At 40.7% G+C, this 14,588-nt stretch overlaps 1 long non-coding RNA gene across 1 annotated transcript in view; it reads left to right on the forward strand.

Moving 5' to 3' along the window:
• The window catches only part of LOC110143652 (uncharacterized), a 281,308-nt gene that overhangs the window by 31,427 nt on the left and 235,293 nt on the right, over window positions 1–14,588 (forward strand). Inside the window, exon 2 of the long non-coding RNA XR_011485000.1 lies at window positions 3,482–3,636. This is a non-coding gene — a long non-coding RNA (uncharacterized lncRNA). The remainder of the gene's footprint in view (window positions 1–3,481; window positions 3,637–14,588) is intronic.

Below are 14,588 nucleotides of genomic sequence, written 5' to 3' on the forward strand. Positions count from 1 at the left end.
AACCAATAACAGAATAACCAATAATGTTCTGATATACTGAGAAACTTAGGGGTGTGAGATAATGGCCTTGATTTTGTGAGATCTAGGGAAAGTGTAAACTGCATTTGTTTTCTTCCTTTCCTAACAAAGGGAGGAAACTTTCCTCTGCTTGTTCAGAGCTGCCTAATAAACCCCTCAACTTCTCTTCTTGTTACCTTTACATGGCCATTCCTCATATTTATAGGTGACTCCATCAGATCCAGGAACATCTGTGTACCTGGGCAGTGATTTGAGTTGAGCCCCCACTTTCAGGAAAACCCAACAGATCGACACTTGTGTACCCACACTCATGAGGTCTAATTTGCCTTCAGCTGTCTCTGCACTCCTTTGACAACTATTACTGCTATTTACTTTACCTCATATTATCGTCTTTCTGATATATTTTTGAATAAGCAGTAGTCTGGAAAGTTTATGAATCAAGGACAGAGGCAAGCCTTTTACTTCTCTGTAGCTCCACAATCTTTTATATAATCCACACATTTTTATTTATTCTATTCACATAGATTCTTTCAAAAGATGACTAAAATGTTATCTCTAAATGGAGATAATAATTAGTCTCATCGTCATTGGCTTCCTCTTAAATGTAGAGGGAATTACTAGATGAAAGAATAGGAACACAGTGGCCATGTGGCCTATTGCCCCTGAGTACTATTTGGAGATCAGCCTGGCATGGAAATGACCAGATGTTTGAAGCTGAGCCACTGGTGAGTGAAAGAAATAAGTTAGCTCTCATACTTTTCATGTGCACGGACAATTTCTGCATTGCAAAGCCACTGGTGCTAATTATCTCACAGGGCTGCAGTTGATTGCTTAACCCCTTCTTAAACCTGGAGCTGGAAGACCCTTGAAGGCCAACTAGACCTCATGGGTGTGGGTACACTAGTGTCCATCTGTTGTAGGCTTTCCTGAAAGTAGGGACTCAGATCACTGCCCAGGTACACAGATGTTCCTGGATCAGATGGAGTTACCTGTAAACATGAGGAATGGCCAGGTAAAGGCAACAAGGAAAGAAGTTGAGGGGGTTATTAGGCAGCTCTGAACAAGCAGAGGAAAGATGATGGTCTAAAATGCAGAGTAAACCAAAAATAGGCATCTTGCAGCTTAGTTAAAGATGGAAGCAGAATCCCTCTTTTTTCTAGTCCTTTCTTTTTTTTGACATTGATTATTTTTCTGAGTATACTAGTAATATATGTTCTTTGTGGAAAACTTGAGAAATGTAGAAAATGTATAAGAAGAAAATAAAAACCAACTATATATTTATCTCCTAATATTTCAGTACATATCCATTTGGGTTTTTTTCCCTAGTTGTGTGATCACTTATTCAGTCAACAATTCCACAAATATTCATGCTTCCGTGTGTATCAATCACCTTGCTAGGCACTGAGAATACAGTTGTGATAATAGTATGCATAATCTTTTACCTAGACTGTGGTTCTAGCAGAAGTGACACACAACTGCACTAAGACATTTTTAATCTCAAATTTGGCAAATGCCATGAAGGACAAATCGTGAGTCTTTTGAGAGTATGGGGATTCTAACCTAACCTATAGTGCATCAGAGGGATCATCTAAGGAATGGACCCTGAAACTGAGACCAGAGTAGTGAGAAATTGCTGGCCAGAAAAGGAACTGTTGACCCAACTCCTTGTTGGGTCAAGGAGATAAGAATAGTGTGCAGGCAGGAAGCAGAAGGGAATGGGAAAACTTTTGGTGGAGGGAACAGCTTTCCTGGGGTCCTGATGAGGAGACAGTGACTAGATGAGAGAGATTTGTGGAAGTTGGAGAGGGGAGTAAGAGTCATATCCTAAGGAGCAAGTATCAGCAAACTACTGTCCTTGGGCCAAATCCAGCACACCACCTACTTTTAAAAATAAAGTTTTATTGGAACAGAAACATGTATATTCACTTATGTAATGTCTATGGTTGTTTTCATGCTGTGAGGTTGAAAAATGTGAGGTCAAAAATGTATAGTTGCTTCAAAGACTGAATGGCTTGCAAAACCTAAAATGTTTACTAGTTGGCTTTTACAGAAAAGTTTGCACGTCTGCTTTACGATCTTGCAGTTGGACACGCGGTGAAATTTTTAAATCACTAATACACTGAGAAGGCTTTGAGGAGAAAGCACGGAAGGAAATTAAGCAGATTTCCTTTTAAAAGGCAACTCTAGGCACAGTGGAAATCCTTTGCAGATACAGGGAACCTAAGGGTCCAGGAGAGAAGGACTGGTGGTTTGGACTATTGTTATGCCAAGTGGACACTGGCAAGTGGACATAGAAATAAATGCATACCTTGGAGACACTGGGTGTTTGGTACAAGTACACAATAAAGGAAATACTGCAGTAATGAGAGTCATATGATTTTTTTGGTTTTCCAGTGCATATAAAAGTTATGTTTATACTATCCTATAGTATACTGCATATACTAATTATGCAGTAACATTATGTCTGAGAAAACTGTACATACCTTAATTAAAAATAATTTATTTCTAGAAAATGCTAGCCATCACTTGAGTCTTCAGTGAGTCATAGTCTTTTCACTGGTGGAGAGTCTTGCCTCAATGTCCATGGTTGCTGACCGATCGAGGTGGTGGCTGCTGATGGTTGAGGTGGCTGTGGCAATTTCTTAAAGCAAGTTAACAATGAAGTTTGCATCAATTGACTCTTTCATGAATGATTTCTCTGTATCTTGCATTAGTGTTCTTTGATAGCATTTTACCCACAATAGAGTGTCCTTCAAAATTGAAGTCTGTTCTTTCAAACTCTGTTCCTATTTTATCAACTAAGTTGATACAATATTCTAAATCCTTTGTCGTCATTTCAACAGTCTTCACAGTATCTTCAGCAGGAGCAGGTCCCATCTCAAGAAAGCACTCTTTGCTCATCCGTAAGAAGCAACTCCTCATCCATTAAATTTTTATCTTGAGATTACAGCAATTTAGTCACATCTTTAGGCTCCAATTCTAATTCTAGTTCTCTTGCTGTTTCTGGCACATCTGCAGTTATTCCCTGCACTGAAGTCTTGAACCTCTCCAAGTCACCCACAAGGGTTGAAATCAACTTATTCCAAACTTCTGTTAATGTTGATACTTTGACCTCTTCCCATGAATCATGAATGTTCTTAATGGTGTGTAGAATGGTGAATCCTTCCAGGAGATTTTCAATTTACTTTGCCAGATTCATCAGAGGAATCATTATTTATGGCAGCTATAGCCTTATAAAATGTATTTCTTAAACAATGAGACACAAAAGTTAAAATTCTTCATTGATCCATGGAGTGTCTCGGGGAATAAGGAGGCCCACAAAGAGGGAGAGAGATGGGGGAACAAGTTGGTCAGTGGAGCAGACAGAACACATAGCATTCATCAAATTTGCAGTTTCATATGAGTGTGTTTTGTGGTGCCCCCAAACAATTACAACAGTAACATCAAATATCACTAATTACAGGGCTTCTGGTTCAAAATGGCAGAGGACGTGCGTTCATCTCCTCCTGTGACCAAAATTACAACTAGCTGTTGAACAACCATTGACAGGAGGATGCTGGAACCTACCAAAAACAAATACCCTTTGTACAAAGACAAAGAAGAAATTGCAGCAAGACGGTAGGAGGGGCATAATCATGATAAAATCTAATCCCATACCTGCCAGGTGGGTTACCCACAAACTGGAGAACAATAATACCAAAGAAGTTCTCCCATTGTTGTGAAAGTTCTGACCCCTACTTCAGGCTTCCCAGCCTGGGGATCTGACAAATGGACTGGGAATTCCCAGGGAATCTCACCTTGAAGGCCTGTGGGATTTGATTATAAAACTTCCACAGGACTGGGGGAAACAGAGACTCCAATCTTGGAGGGCACAAAGATCACTGTTTATAGATCACCATAACAAATACAGTAATGATGAAAAAGTGTTAAATATTTTGAGAATTGACAAAATGTTATACAGAGACATGAAGTGTGTAATACCTTTAGAAAACTGGCTCGGATAGACTTGCTCCATCAAGGGGTGCCACAAACCTTCAATTGGTAAAAAATGCAGTAAAAGAAAGTGTAATGAAGTATGACTATAGATGGATTTGAGATCTCTTTTAGGAGTTGTCTGGGACAGGGCTTCATGACTTACTTGGATAAGGGAGATAAGGACAGATTTCTACCTGGTGCACCTGGGTAGAAGAGATAGGGAACACTGGAGCAGATGCAGAATTGAGAGGGAAAGGCATGAGCTTTGAGCCAGCACTGCCTGTTTTACCACAGGTACTGTAAATACAACCCATCCCTGTTATTGGACCTGTAGATTACTTGTATTATTTTTCTTAAAAAAAATGACATTGTGATGACCTCACTTGTGCTTATATATTATGATACAGTTCTATAAGCAGAATGGTTGCATCAAAGATGATGCACATTTTTAAGCTCTTTGATCTGCATTACTAAATTACCCCCTCCCCCCACCCAGAAATGTCATTTCAATTTATACTTTTGCCTATCTGTGTGGCTGAAGCCAATTTTGATTCAATAGACAACAAATTCATAGTTGGTTGTCAGAATCTGTCCTATGACTTTTTTTTTTTAATCTTGATTTCTTCCAGTTGATGGTATAACTGCATGAAAAATTTTCCTTGTTTGAAGGCATTTTTGTCGTGCTGGCTTATAAGTTGAACTTTCTGTGGTAGAATAAGAACATTCTTTAGAGCTGTGGTTGACATCCAAGGTAGGAGTCCTGGCACACAAGGCTTTCCTGTTTCACCTCTCCTTGGTATGATAAAAGTTAACTTACTGCCTTAGTCACATTATACCCTTACTATTTGTTTGCTGGTGTTTTGGGCCACATTTCCTCTCTGTCACCAAAGAGGCTTTTGTTTTATGTGGCACATCCATCTCTCGCAAAGCTCAACAGCCTTTATCCAGCTTGGCAGTTTCAGCTGCCACCCAGTAGCAACTGGACTAATGAAAATTTTTGGCACTAGGAGCAGATTTGCAGCATCAAAGAAGCTTTCTGGGATCATAGTGTAGTGAAGTGGGAGGTCTGGCTTTGGAACCCAGTAGCCCTGGACAGGACCCCCAGATTCATCTACTACTGGTTGTCCATCTTGAGAGGCCACATGACTATTTTGGCTTCACTTTCTCATCTGTAAGTTGGACTTGTTAGTAGTTAGCTCATGAATTTTTGCGAGGGGTAGCAATAAAGTCTCTTAGGTACTGAGTCCAGTCCCTGGACCAAATAGGTATGGGATAAATGATACTTTGTTTAAAAATAAAGCAGGAGTGGTGGTGTCTGTGGAATTTGAGGGGCTGCTCCACTTCATTCCTCAGCTCCCTAAACTTTGAGACCCTAAAGTCTATTAATGCACCAAATTGATCAGTTTCTTATTTAAGATTGAGACATGTCTGAGAAGGGAGAAATGATAAGTGAGGTTAATTGTCCAATCCCTGGTCAGCTCTCAAACAGAAATAAGATAATCATGGGTAAAGTGCAGTGCAGGACCTGTCTTCCCCAGATGTCTTTCTCACCAGGTGGATATACCACCTGAAATTCCTACTGTGTATTTAGTTTAAAATGTTACTTTTGTTAAAATACAGATACCTTTTCTGGGTCATGCAAGATGAGGTGGGGGTAAGCTCTGCACTTATTAGCTATGTGACCTTGGCCAAGTTACTTCATTAGTCTGTCTCAGTTCCAGCATCTGTTAACAGTGAGAATAATAGAGTTTGGTGAGGAATAGGTAAGATAATACCTGGGTCATAAGTGCTCAATAAAAGTTAGCTGTTATTAGAAGCTATTTGTAAACTCTGAGAAGATGAGGTGGGTGGCAAATGATCTCACTGGAAATATATTTAAGTTGCTTTCTTTTTCATGTAGGTCAGTCTCCATGGGCTTTGCAAAATAGGTACTGTTTACCATTCCTGTTTCACCTAGAGAGATTAATTGGATCTGAGTCACAAGGCTTCTTCAGAATGCCCTCAAAAAACAGGGTATAGTGCCCACTCCCCTTTCAGCTGTGATCCTAATAATCTTCTCAAATAGCTTTTCTGCCTTCCCGAGAGAGGGCTAGTGGTGGTAGCCTTTGAAATCCTTCTGGGCCCCCTCCCAAGACAGTCTGTGTTGGAGAGCTCCCAAATGCTCTCTCTTTTGGAGGAAGACACTGCCCTTGGCTTGCAGAGCAAACTGCAAAAGCAAGGTCAGATCCTAAACCCAGAGGCTATAGAGATTTTACGTCTCAGCTCTTATAGCGATGACTCTGCATTTAGAGATGAAAAATCATCTCTGAAACTATGTAGGCGACTTATTTACAGATGATTGATCCCACTGTGTACTATGGCCAAGTCCAGTTCTGGCCTCATGCCTGGTAACGTGGGGAAAATACCACGACTGCTGTGTCTTGGGTACATTTCCATCTGCCAGGCATTCTCCCAGTTCCTGGGGGCAGTGAGTCAACAGTCTGTCAATACTATGGATTTAGTGTCTTGATGTGGGTTCTGGTGTGAGAGTTTGTATAATGTTTAACACACTCCCACCCCCACCAGCCACAATTATGATATCAAAACCAGAGGCCAGACACAGACATCTTCACTCTCCTTCAGCTCTTAGATCGTCTGCCTGATAGAGTCAGGGAATCCTTATTTAATTCAACAGGTAGTTATGAGTGCCTACTCTGTGCCCAGCACTATCCCATAATTAAAGAAAGGAAGTCTTCAGAAAATCTGGTATAATTCAGATGAAACTGAGCTCAGACAATAATAGTTAAATATCTCTTATTTATTAAGCACTTTCTTTGTGCCATCTACTGTGCTGAGAACATTACAGCTCATCCTCCCCAAAGCCCATGGTTGAATGTCTATTGCCATTCCCATTTTCTTCTTAATGAAAATAAAACTGGCCCCAAATGGCACAGCTGGGCAAGTGATGGAGTTGGATTTCAAACCCACTACCATTGATTCTTGTTATTCGTGATAGTTATAAAGTCTCTACAATGAGTTAGTGAATATTGAACCTTTGCTTTGAGGGGAAATACAGGGATGGGATCCTCTTATTGTCCCACCCCAGCTGTAAATGTGTGTGTTGAGTGACTCAAATTGTTCATGGCACCTGTCTGTAAATGACTGAGAAAGTGTGATGATTATTGATTTTGAAGTTAAAAGTTTTAGCAAGCTGGCAAATTAAAAAATATAGAATCTATTAATTGGTTGTGATCTTATTCCAGAGTGTCTTTCTGCTCTTTTTCACACTTTACATTGCTTTGGTTGGCAGCCCCTAAGATAACCCCCAGTGATTCTCATTTCCTGGTCTTCATGCCCTTGGTAGTCCCCTACCCTTGAGAGTATCCTCCGCCTAATGATTGATTTCAAAGTACATAGTAAGATGTCACTTTCAAGATTCAATTACAAAAGACTGTGGCTTCCATCTTGTGCAGTCTCCTTCGCTCTCTTGTTTGCTTTGTGGGAAGTCAGATGCCGTAGTATGAAGCTGCCCTGTGGAGAGGCTAACATGGCAAGGAATTGATAGTTCCAGCAGGGAAATGAGACCATTGATATAGTAAAGAACCAGTTCTCATGTAAGCAGATCCCTCCCCAGTCAAGCTTCAAATGAGACAGTGATCCTGGCTAACATGTTATTTGTAGCCTTGTAAGAAATCTGAGAATCAGAGGCATTAAGCTAATGCAAAATGCTGGACTAGATGAATCACAAGCTGGAATCAAGATTTCCAGCAAGAATATCAGCAACCTCAGATATGCAGATGATACAACTAATGGCAGAAAGTGAAGGAGAACTAAAGAACCTCTTCATGAGGGTGAAAGAGGAGAGTGAAAAACCTGGCTTGAAACTCAACATTCAAAAAACTAAGACCATGGCATTCCATTCCATCACTTCATGGCAAATAGAAGGGGAAAAAGTAAAAGCAGTGACAGACTTTCTTTCCTTGGATTCCAAAATCATTGCGCATGGTGACCGCAGCCACGAAATTAATAGACGCTTGCTCCTTATAAGACAGGCTATGACAAACTTAGTGTATGAAAAAACAGAATCATCTCTTTGCAGACAATGACCATCTAATCAAAGCTATATTTTTTCCAGTAGTCATGTATGGATATGAGAGTTGGACCTTAAAAAAGCCTAAGCACCGAAGAATTGATTCTTTTGAATTGAGGTGCCTGGAAAGACTGTTGAGAGTACCTTAGACTACAAGGAGATCAAACCAGTCAATCCTAAAGGAAATCAACCCTGAATATTCACTGAAAGGACTGATGCTGAGGCTGAAACTCCAATACTTTGGCCACCTGATGTGAAGATCCACTTATTGGAAAAGACCCTGATGCTGGGAAAGATTGAGGGCGGGTGACAGACGATGAGATGGCTGGATGATATCATCTACTCAATGAACATGAATTTGAGCAAACTTCAGGAGATAGTGGAGGACCAAGGAACCTGGTGTGCTATAGTCCATGGGGTTGCAAAGAGTTGGACATGACTTAGTGACTGAACAACAACAACAGAGCTAAGCTAGTTTTAAAAATAAAATGTTGTATTAAGCCACTGAATTTTAGGATAATTCATTACTAGCAAAAGATAACTTAATGCAACCAACTTCTTACAGGCTAGATTTGTTATATTGCACAGCATTACCTACCATGAGCTAGGGTTTTTATGTGCTCTATTGCATTTGATCTTCACAGTGACCTAACAAGTGACTAATGTTACTTTAATTTTATACATAAAAGCAACTGTCCATCAGAAAGTTTGGGTCACTTGTCCAGGGTCACACAACTAAAATAAACAGGTTTTGACCTCAGATCTGATGAACCCCAAACCCCATGCTAGATTTGAGTGCATAATTTTAATATATGGAGCTGAGATTGGAATGCAGACCTCCTGACCTCAAGGCCCATTCCCCCCCCTCCTATTTTTCATAAAAATAACCACCAGATCCATTAACTCACAGGCGAAATAAAAAGATGAAACTGAACTAGGCTGGGGATGAACCATAGCAATACTCAGTGTCTGCCACTGCTCCTTAATCTTCATCTGCCAAAAAAGCCCTTTGAGCCAAGGACTGTGTCATTGTTATTCCTTACAAAATCACCAAGCCTGGAATCTAGCTATATTATTCTGCTAGGGGTGCTGTAACAAAATACCACAGGCTGGATGGTTTCTTTCTTTTTTAAAAAAGTTTATTTATTTTAATTGGAGGCTAATTACTTTATAATATTGTAGTGGTTTTTGCCACGCATTGACATGAATCAGCCATGGGTGTACATGTGTTCCCCATCCTGAACCCCCATCCCACTTCCCTCCCCATCCCATCCCTCAGGGTCATCCCAGTGCACCAGCCCTGAGCACCCTGTCTCATGCATTGAACCTGGACTGGTCATCTGTTTCACATATGATAATATACATGTTTCAATGCTATTCTCTCAAGCCATCCCACCCTTGCCTTCTCCTACAGAGTCCAGAAGACTGTTCTATACATCTGTGTCTCTTTTGCTGTTTCACATATAGGGTCATCATTACCATCCTTCTAAATTCCATATATATGTGTGAATATACTGCATTGGTTTTTCTTTCTGACTTACTTCACTCCGTATAATAGGCTTCAGTTTCATCCACCGCATTAGAACTGTTCAAATGTATTCTTATTAATGGCTGAGTAATATTCCATGGTGTATATGTACCACAGCTTTCTTATCCATTCGTCTGCCAATGACATCTAGGTTGCTTCCATGTCCTAGCTATTATAAACAGTGCTGCAATGAGCATTGGGGTACACGTGTCTCTTTTCATTCTGGTTTCCTCAATGTGTATGCCCAGAAGTGGGATTGCTGGGTCATATGGCAGTTCTATTTCCAGTTTTTAAAGGAATCTCCATACTGTTCTCCATAGTGGCTGTACTAGTTTGCATTCCCACCAACAGTGTAAGAGGGTTTCCTTTTCTCCACACCCTCTCCAGCATTTATTGCTTGTAGACTTTTGGATAGCAACCATTCTGACCAGTGGGAGATGGTACCTCATTGTGGTTTTGATTTGCATTTGTCTGATAATGAGTGATGTTGAGCATCTTTTCATGTATTTGTTAGCCATCTATGTGTCTTCTTTGGAGAAATGTCTGTTTAGTTCTTTGGCCCATTTTTTGAGTGGGTTGTTTATTTTTCTGGGACTGAGCTGCAGGAGTTGCTTGTATATTCTTGAGATTAATTCTTTGTCAGTTGCTTTGTTTGCTATTATTTTCTCCCATTCTGAAGGCTGTCTTTTCACCTTGCTTATAGTTTTCTTCATTGTGCAAAAGCTTTTAAGTTTAGTTAGATCCCATTTGTTTATTTTTGCTTATTTTTGTTTATTCTGGGAGATGGGTCATAGAGGATCCTGCTGTGATTTATGTCGGAGAGTGTTTTGCCTATGTTATCCTCTAGGAGTTTTATAGTTTCTGGTCTTACATTTAGATCTTTAATCCATTTTGAGTTTATTTTTGTGTATGGTGTTAGAAAGTGTTGTAGTTTCACTTCTTTCACAAGTGGTTGACCAGTTTTCCCAGTACCACTTGTTAAAGAGATTGTCTTTTCTCCATTGTATATTCTTGCCTCCTTTGTCAAAGATAAGGTGTCTATAGGTGCATGGATTTATCTCTGGGCTTTCTATTTTGTTCCACTGATCTATATTTCTGTCTTTGTGACAGTACCACACTGTCTTGATGACTGTGGCTTTGTAGTAGAGCCTGAAGTCAGGCAGGTTGATTCCTCTAGTTCCATTCTTCTTTATAAAGGTTGCTTTGGCTCTTTGAGGTTTTTTGTATTTCCATATAAATTGTGAGATTATTTGTTCTAGTTCTGTGAAAAATACCGTTGGTAGCTTGATAGGGATTGCATTGAATCTATAGATTGCATTGGGGAGTATACTCATTTTCACAATATTGATTCTTCCAATCCATGAACACGGTACATTTCTCCATCTATTTGTGTCCTCTTTGATTTCTTTCATCAGTGTTTTATAGTTTCCTATATATAGGTCTTTGGTTTCTTTAGATAGATTTATTCCTAAGTATTTTATTCTTTTTGTTGCAATGGTGAATGGAATTGTTTCCTTAATTTCTCTTTCTGTTTTCTCATTGTTAGTGTATAAGAATGTAAGGGATTTCTGTGTGTTAATTTTATATCCTGAAACTTTACTATATTCATTGATTTAGCTCTAGTAATTTTCTGGTGGAGTCTTTAGGGATTTCTATGTAGAGGATCATGTCATCTGCAAACAGTGAGAGTTTTACTTCTTTTCCAATCTGGATTCCTTTTATTTCTTTTTATTCTCTGATTTCTGTGGCTAAAACTTCCAAAACTATGTTGAATAGTAGTGGTGAGAGTGGGCACGCTTGTCTTGTTCCTGACTTTAGGGGAAATGCTTTCAGGTTTTCACCATTGACAATAATGTTTACTGTGCATTTATCATATATGGCTTTTATGATGTTGAGGTATGTTCCTTCTATGCCTGCTTTCTGGAGGTTTTTTTTTAAAATCATAAATGGATGTTAAATTTTGTCAAAGGCTTTTTCTGCATCTATTGAGATAATCATATGGTTTTTATCTTTCAACTTGTTAATGTGGTGTATTACATTGAATGATTTCTGGATATTAAAGAATCTTTGCATCGCTGGGATAAAGCCTGCTTGGTCATGATGTATGATCTTTTTAATATGTTGTTAGATTCTGTTTACTAGGATTTTGTTAAGGATTTTTGCATCTATGTTCATCAGTGATATTGGCCTGTAGTTTTCTTTGTTTTGTGGCATCTTTGCCTGGTTTTGTTATTAGGGTGATGGTGGCCTCATAGAATGAGTTTGGAATTTTACCTTCCTCTGCAATTTTCTGGAAGAGTTTGAGTAGGATAGGTGTTAGCTCGTCTCTAAAATTTTGATAGAATTCAGCTGTGAAGCCATCTGGTCCTGGACTTTTGTTTGCTGGAAGATATCTGATTACAGTTTTGGTTTCTGTGCTTGTGATGGGTCTGTTAAGATCTTATATTTCTTCCTGGTTCAGTTTTGGAAAGTTATACTTTTCTAAGAATTTGTCCATTTCTTCCAAGTTGTCCATTTTATTGGTATATAGTTGCTGATAGTAGTCTTTTATGATCCTTCGTATTTCTGTGTTGTCTGTTGTGATGTCTCCATTTTCATTTCTAATTTTGTTGATTTGATTCTTCTCCCTTTGTTTCTTGATGAGTCTGGCTAATAGTTTGTCTATTTTATTTATCTTCTCAAAGAACCAGCTTTTAGCTTTGTTGATGTTTGCTATGGTCTCTTTAGTTTCTTTTGCATTTAGTTCTGCCCTAATTTTTAAGATTTCTTTCCTTCTACTAACCCTGGGGTTCTTCATTTCTTCCTTCTCTAGTTGCTTTAGGTGTAGAGTTGGGTTATTTGGATGAGGCTTTTGGATGAGGTCTTATCGATTAATGTTCCCTGGAGTCAGGAGTTCTCTGGTGTTCTCAGGTTTTGGACTTAAGCCTTCTGCTTCTGGTTTTCAGTCTTATTCTTACAGTAGCCTCAAGACTTCTCCATCCATACATCACTGATGATAAAATATCTAGGTTAATGGGGAAAAGATTCTCCACCATGAGGGACACCCAGAAAGGTTTACTGAGTTACATGGAGAAGAGAAGAAGGAGGAGGGAGATAGAGGTGACCAGGAGGAGAAGAGAGGGAATCAAAAGGGGAGAGAGTACTCTAGCCAGTAATCAAATCCTTGTGTGCTCTCCACAGCCTGGAACACCCAGAGAGGTTCATGGAGTTACATAGAGAAGAGAAGAGGGAAGGAGATCGAGATGACCAGGAGGAGAAGAGGGGGAGGGTGGCCAAAAGGAGAGAGACAGATCTAGCCAGTAATCAGTTCCTTAAGTGTTCTCCACTGCCTGGAATACCCAAAGAGATTCACAGAGTTGGGTAGAGAAGAAGAGGGGGAGGGAGGAGACAGAGGTGACCTAAGGGAGAAAAAGAAGTCAAAAGGGGGAGAGGGTAATCAAGCCAGTAGTCACACTCCTAAGTAAAACTGCGTACTGAAGATTGGATTCTTAAAGGTACAAAATTGATAACAAGTACCAAAAAGCAAAGATTAAAATTCTAGAGTAGAGGTTAGACTCTCAAAAATACAATATTAAAAAAACAAAACAAAATCACAAAAATTACAAAAAATATATATGAAGTTTGCTTTTAAAATAGGGTCTTTTTTTTTGCAAGGTAATAATAGGTTATAAAAATGAAAATTACAGGAATAATAGAGGACTTAAAAATAAAATTTTAAAAATTTTAAAAATGATAATATTAAAAATATGTCTAGGAATTTCTCTGGAGCTGTTGCGGGCAGTGTAGGATCAGTTCAGTTTCATACAGTTCCTTATTCCAGCTTATACTTCTCAAGATCTATGCTGCTGCTGCTGCTGCTGCTGCTGCTGCGTCGCTCCAGTCGTGTCTGACTCTGTGCAGCCCCATAGATGGCAGCCCATCAGGCTCCCCCGTCCCTGGGATTCTCCAGGCAAGAACACTGGAGTGGGTTGCCATTTCCTTCTCCAGTGCATGAAAGTGAAAAGTGAAAGTGAAGTCGCTCAGTCGTGTCCGACTCTTCACGACCCCATGGACTGCATGCAGCTTCCAGGCTCCTCCATCCATGGGATTTTCCAGGCAAGAGTGCTGGAGTGGGTTGCCATTGCCTTCTCCGTCTCGAGATCTATCGGCCCCTTCCAATGTAGTTGGTGCTAACTACAGGTTTTACTCTGTTGCACCTGTCACTTCTGAAGCAGTTCCCTCTGTTTACTTGGGCTTCTTCTGTTTGCAAGTCTCTTTAGTGTCTAATTTCCACCCTGACACAAGAGGGCGAAGGTGGTCACTTATTTAGGCTCACTTGTTCAGTCATGCTGTGGGGAGGGAGGAAAACTACAAACAAATATCACTGGTGTGTGTGGGGAGTGCTCACAGTGTCTCGGCCACACTGGGTTTGCCCCTGCTCACAGCATGTGTGCTTTCCCCGTCTACACTGCTCAGGCTCCAGGTTGCTCTGCAGGGGAACTGTCTAAAGGGGGCCCTGGGTTGTATGCACTTCCCAGGTCTAAGCCACTCAGGTTCAGGTTCTTGGGTACTCCACAAAGGTGCAGACTCAACTGGGCCTGCGTTTTGTGCCCTTCCCAGGTCCGAGTAGCTCAGGCGACCAGGTGCTTGGCACGCGCACTCTCCTCTGGTGCAGTGCGCCCATCTTATCACCTCCCCGTCCCAGCTGCTCGGTCTCCTGGGTGCGCAGCAGGAGCGCCGTCTCAGGTGTGCTGCGTGTCTCCTCTGGGGAGCTGATCACAGGCTGTGACCCTCCTGGCAGACGTCAGCCGTCCAGGATCTCAGGAAGACTTGGTTAGCAACTGGGAGCCTGCTTGCAGTTTGGTACAGGATGCCCTCTCTGGGGCCAAGATTGCCCCTTTCCGGCTCTGGCTGCTGCCGGCCTGCCTCCCTGCATCCGGTGGGGGATGGGCCGGTCCACTGCTGGCTAGCTCTCCTCTGGTATTCGCTCAGTCCTTTGTTCTGTGAGTGGTGCGGCAG

The sequence above is a fragment of the Odocoileus virginianus genome, chromosome 3 (assembly GCF_023699985.2).
Source record: "Odocoileus virginianus isolate 20LAN1187 ecotype Illinois chromosome 3, Ovbor_1.2, whole genome shotgun sequence".
Lineage (NCBI taxonomy): Eukaryota > Metazoa > Chordata > Mammalia > Artiodactyla > Cervidae > Odocoileus > Odocoileus virginianus.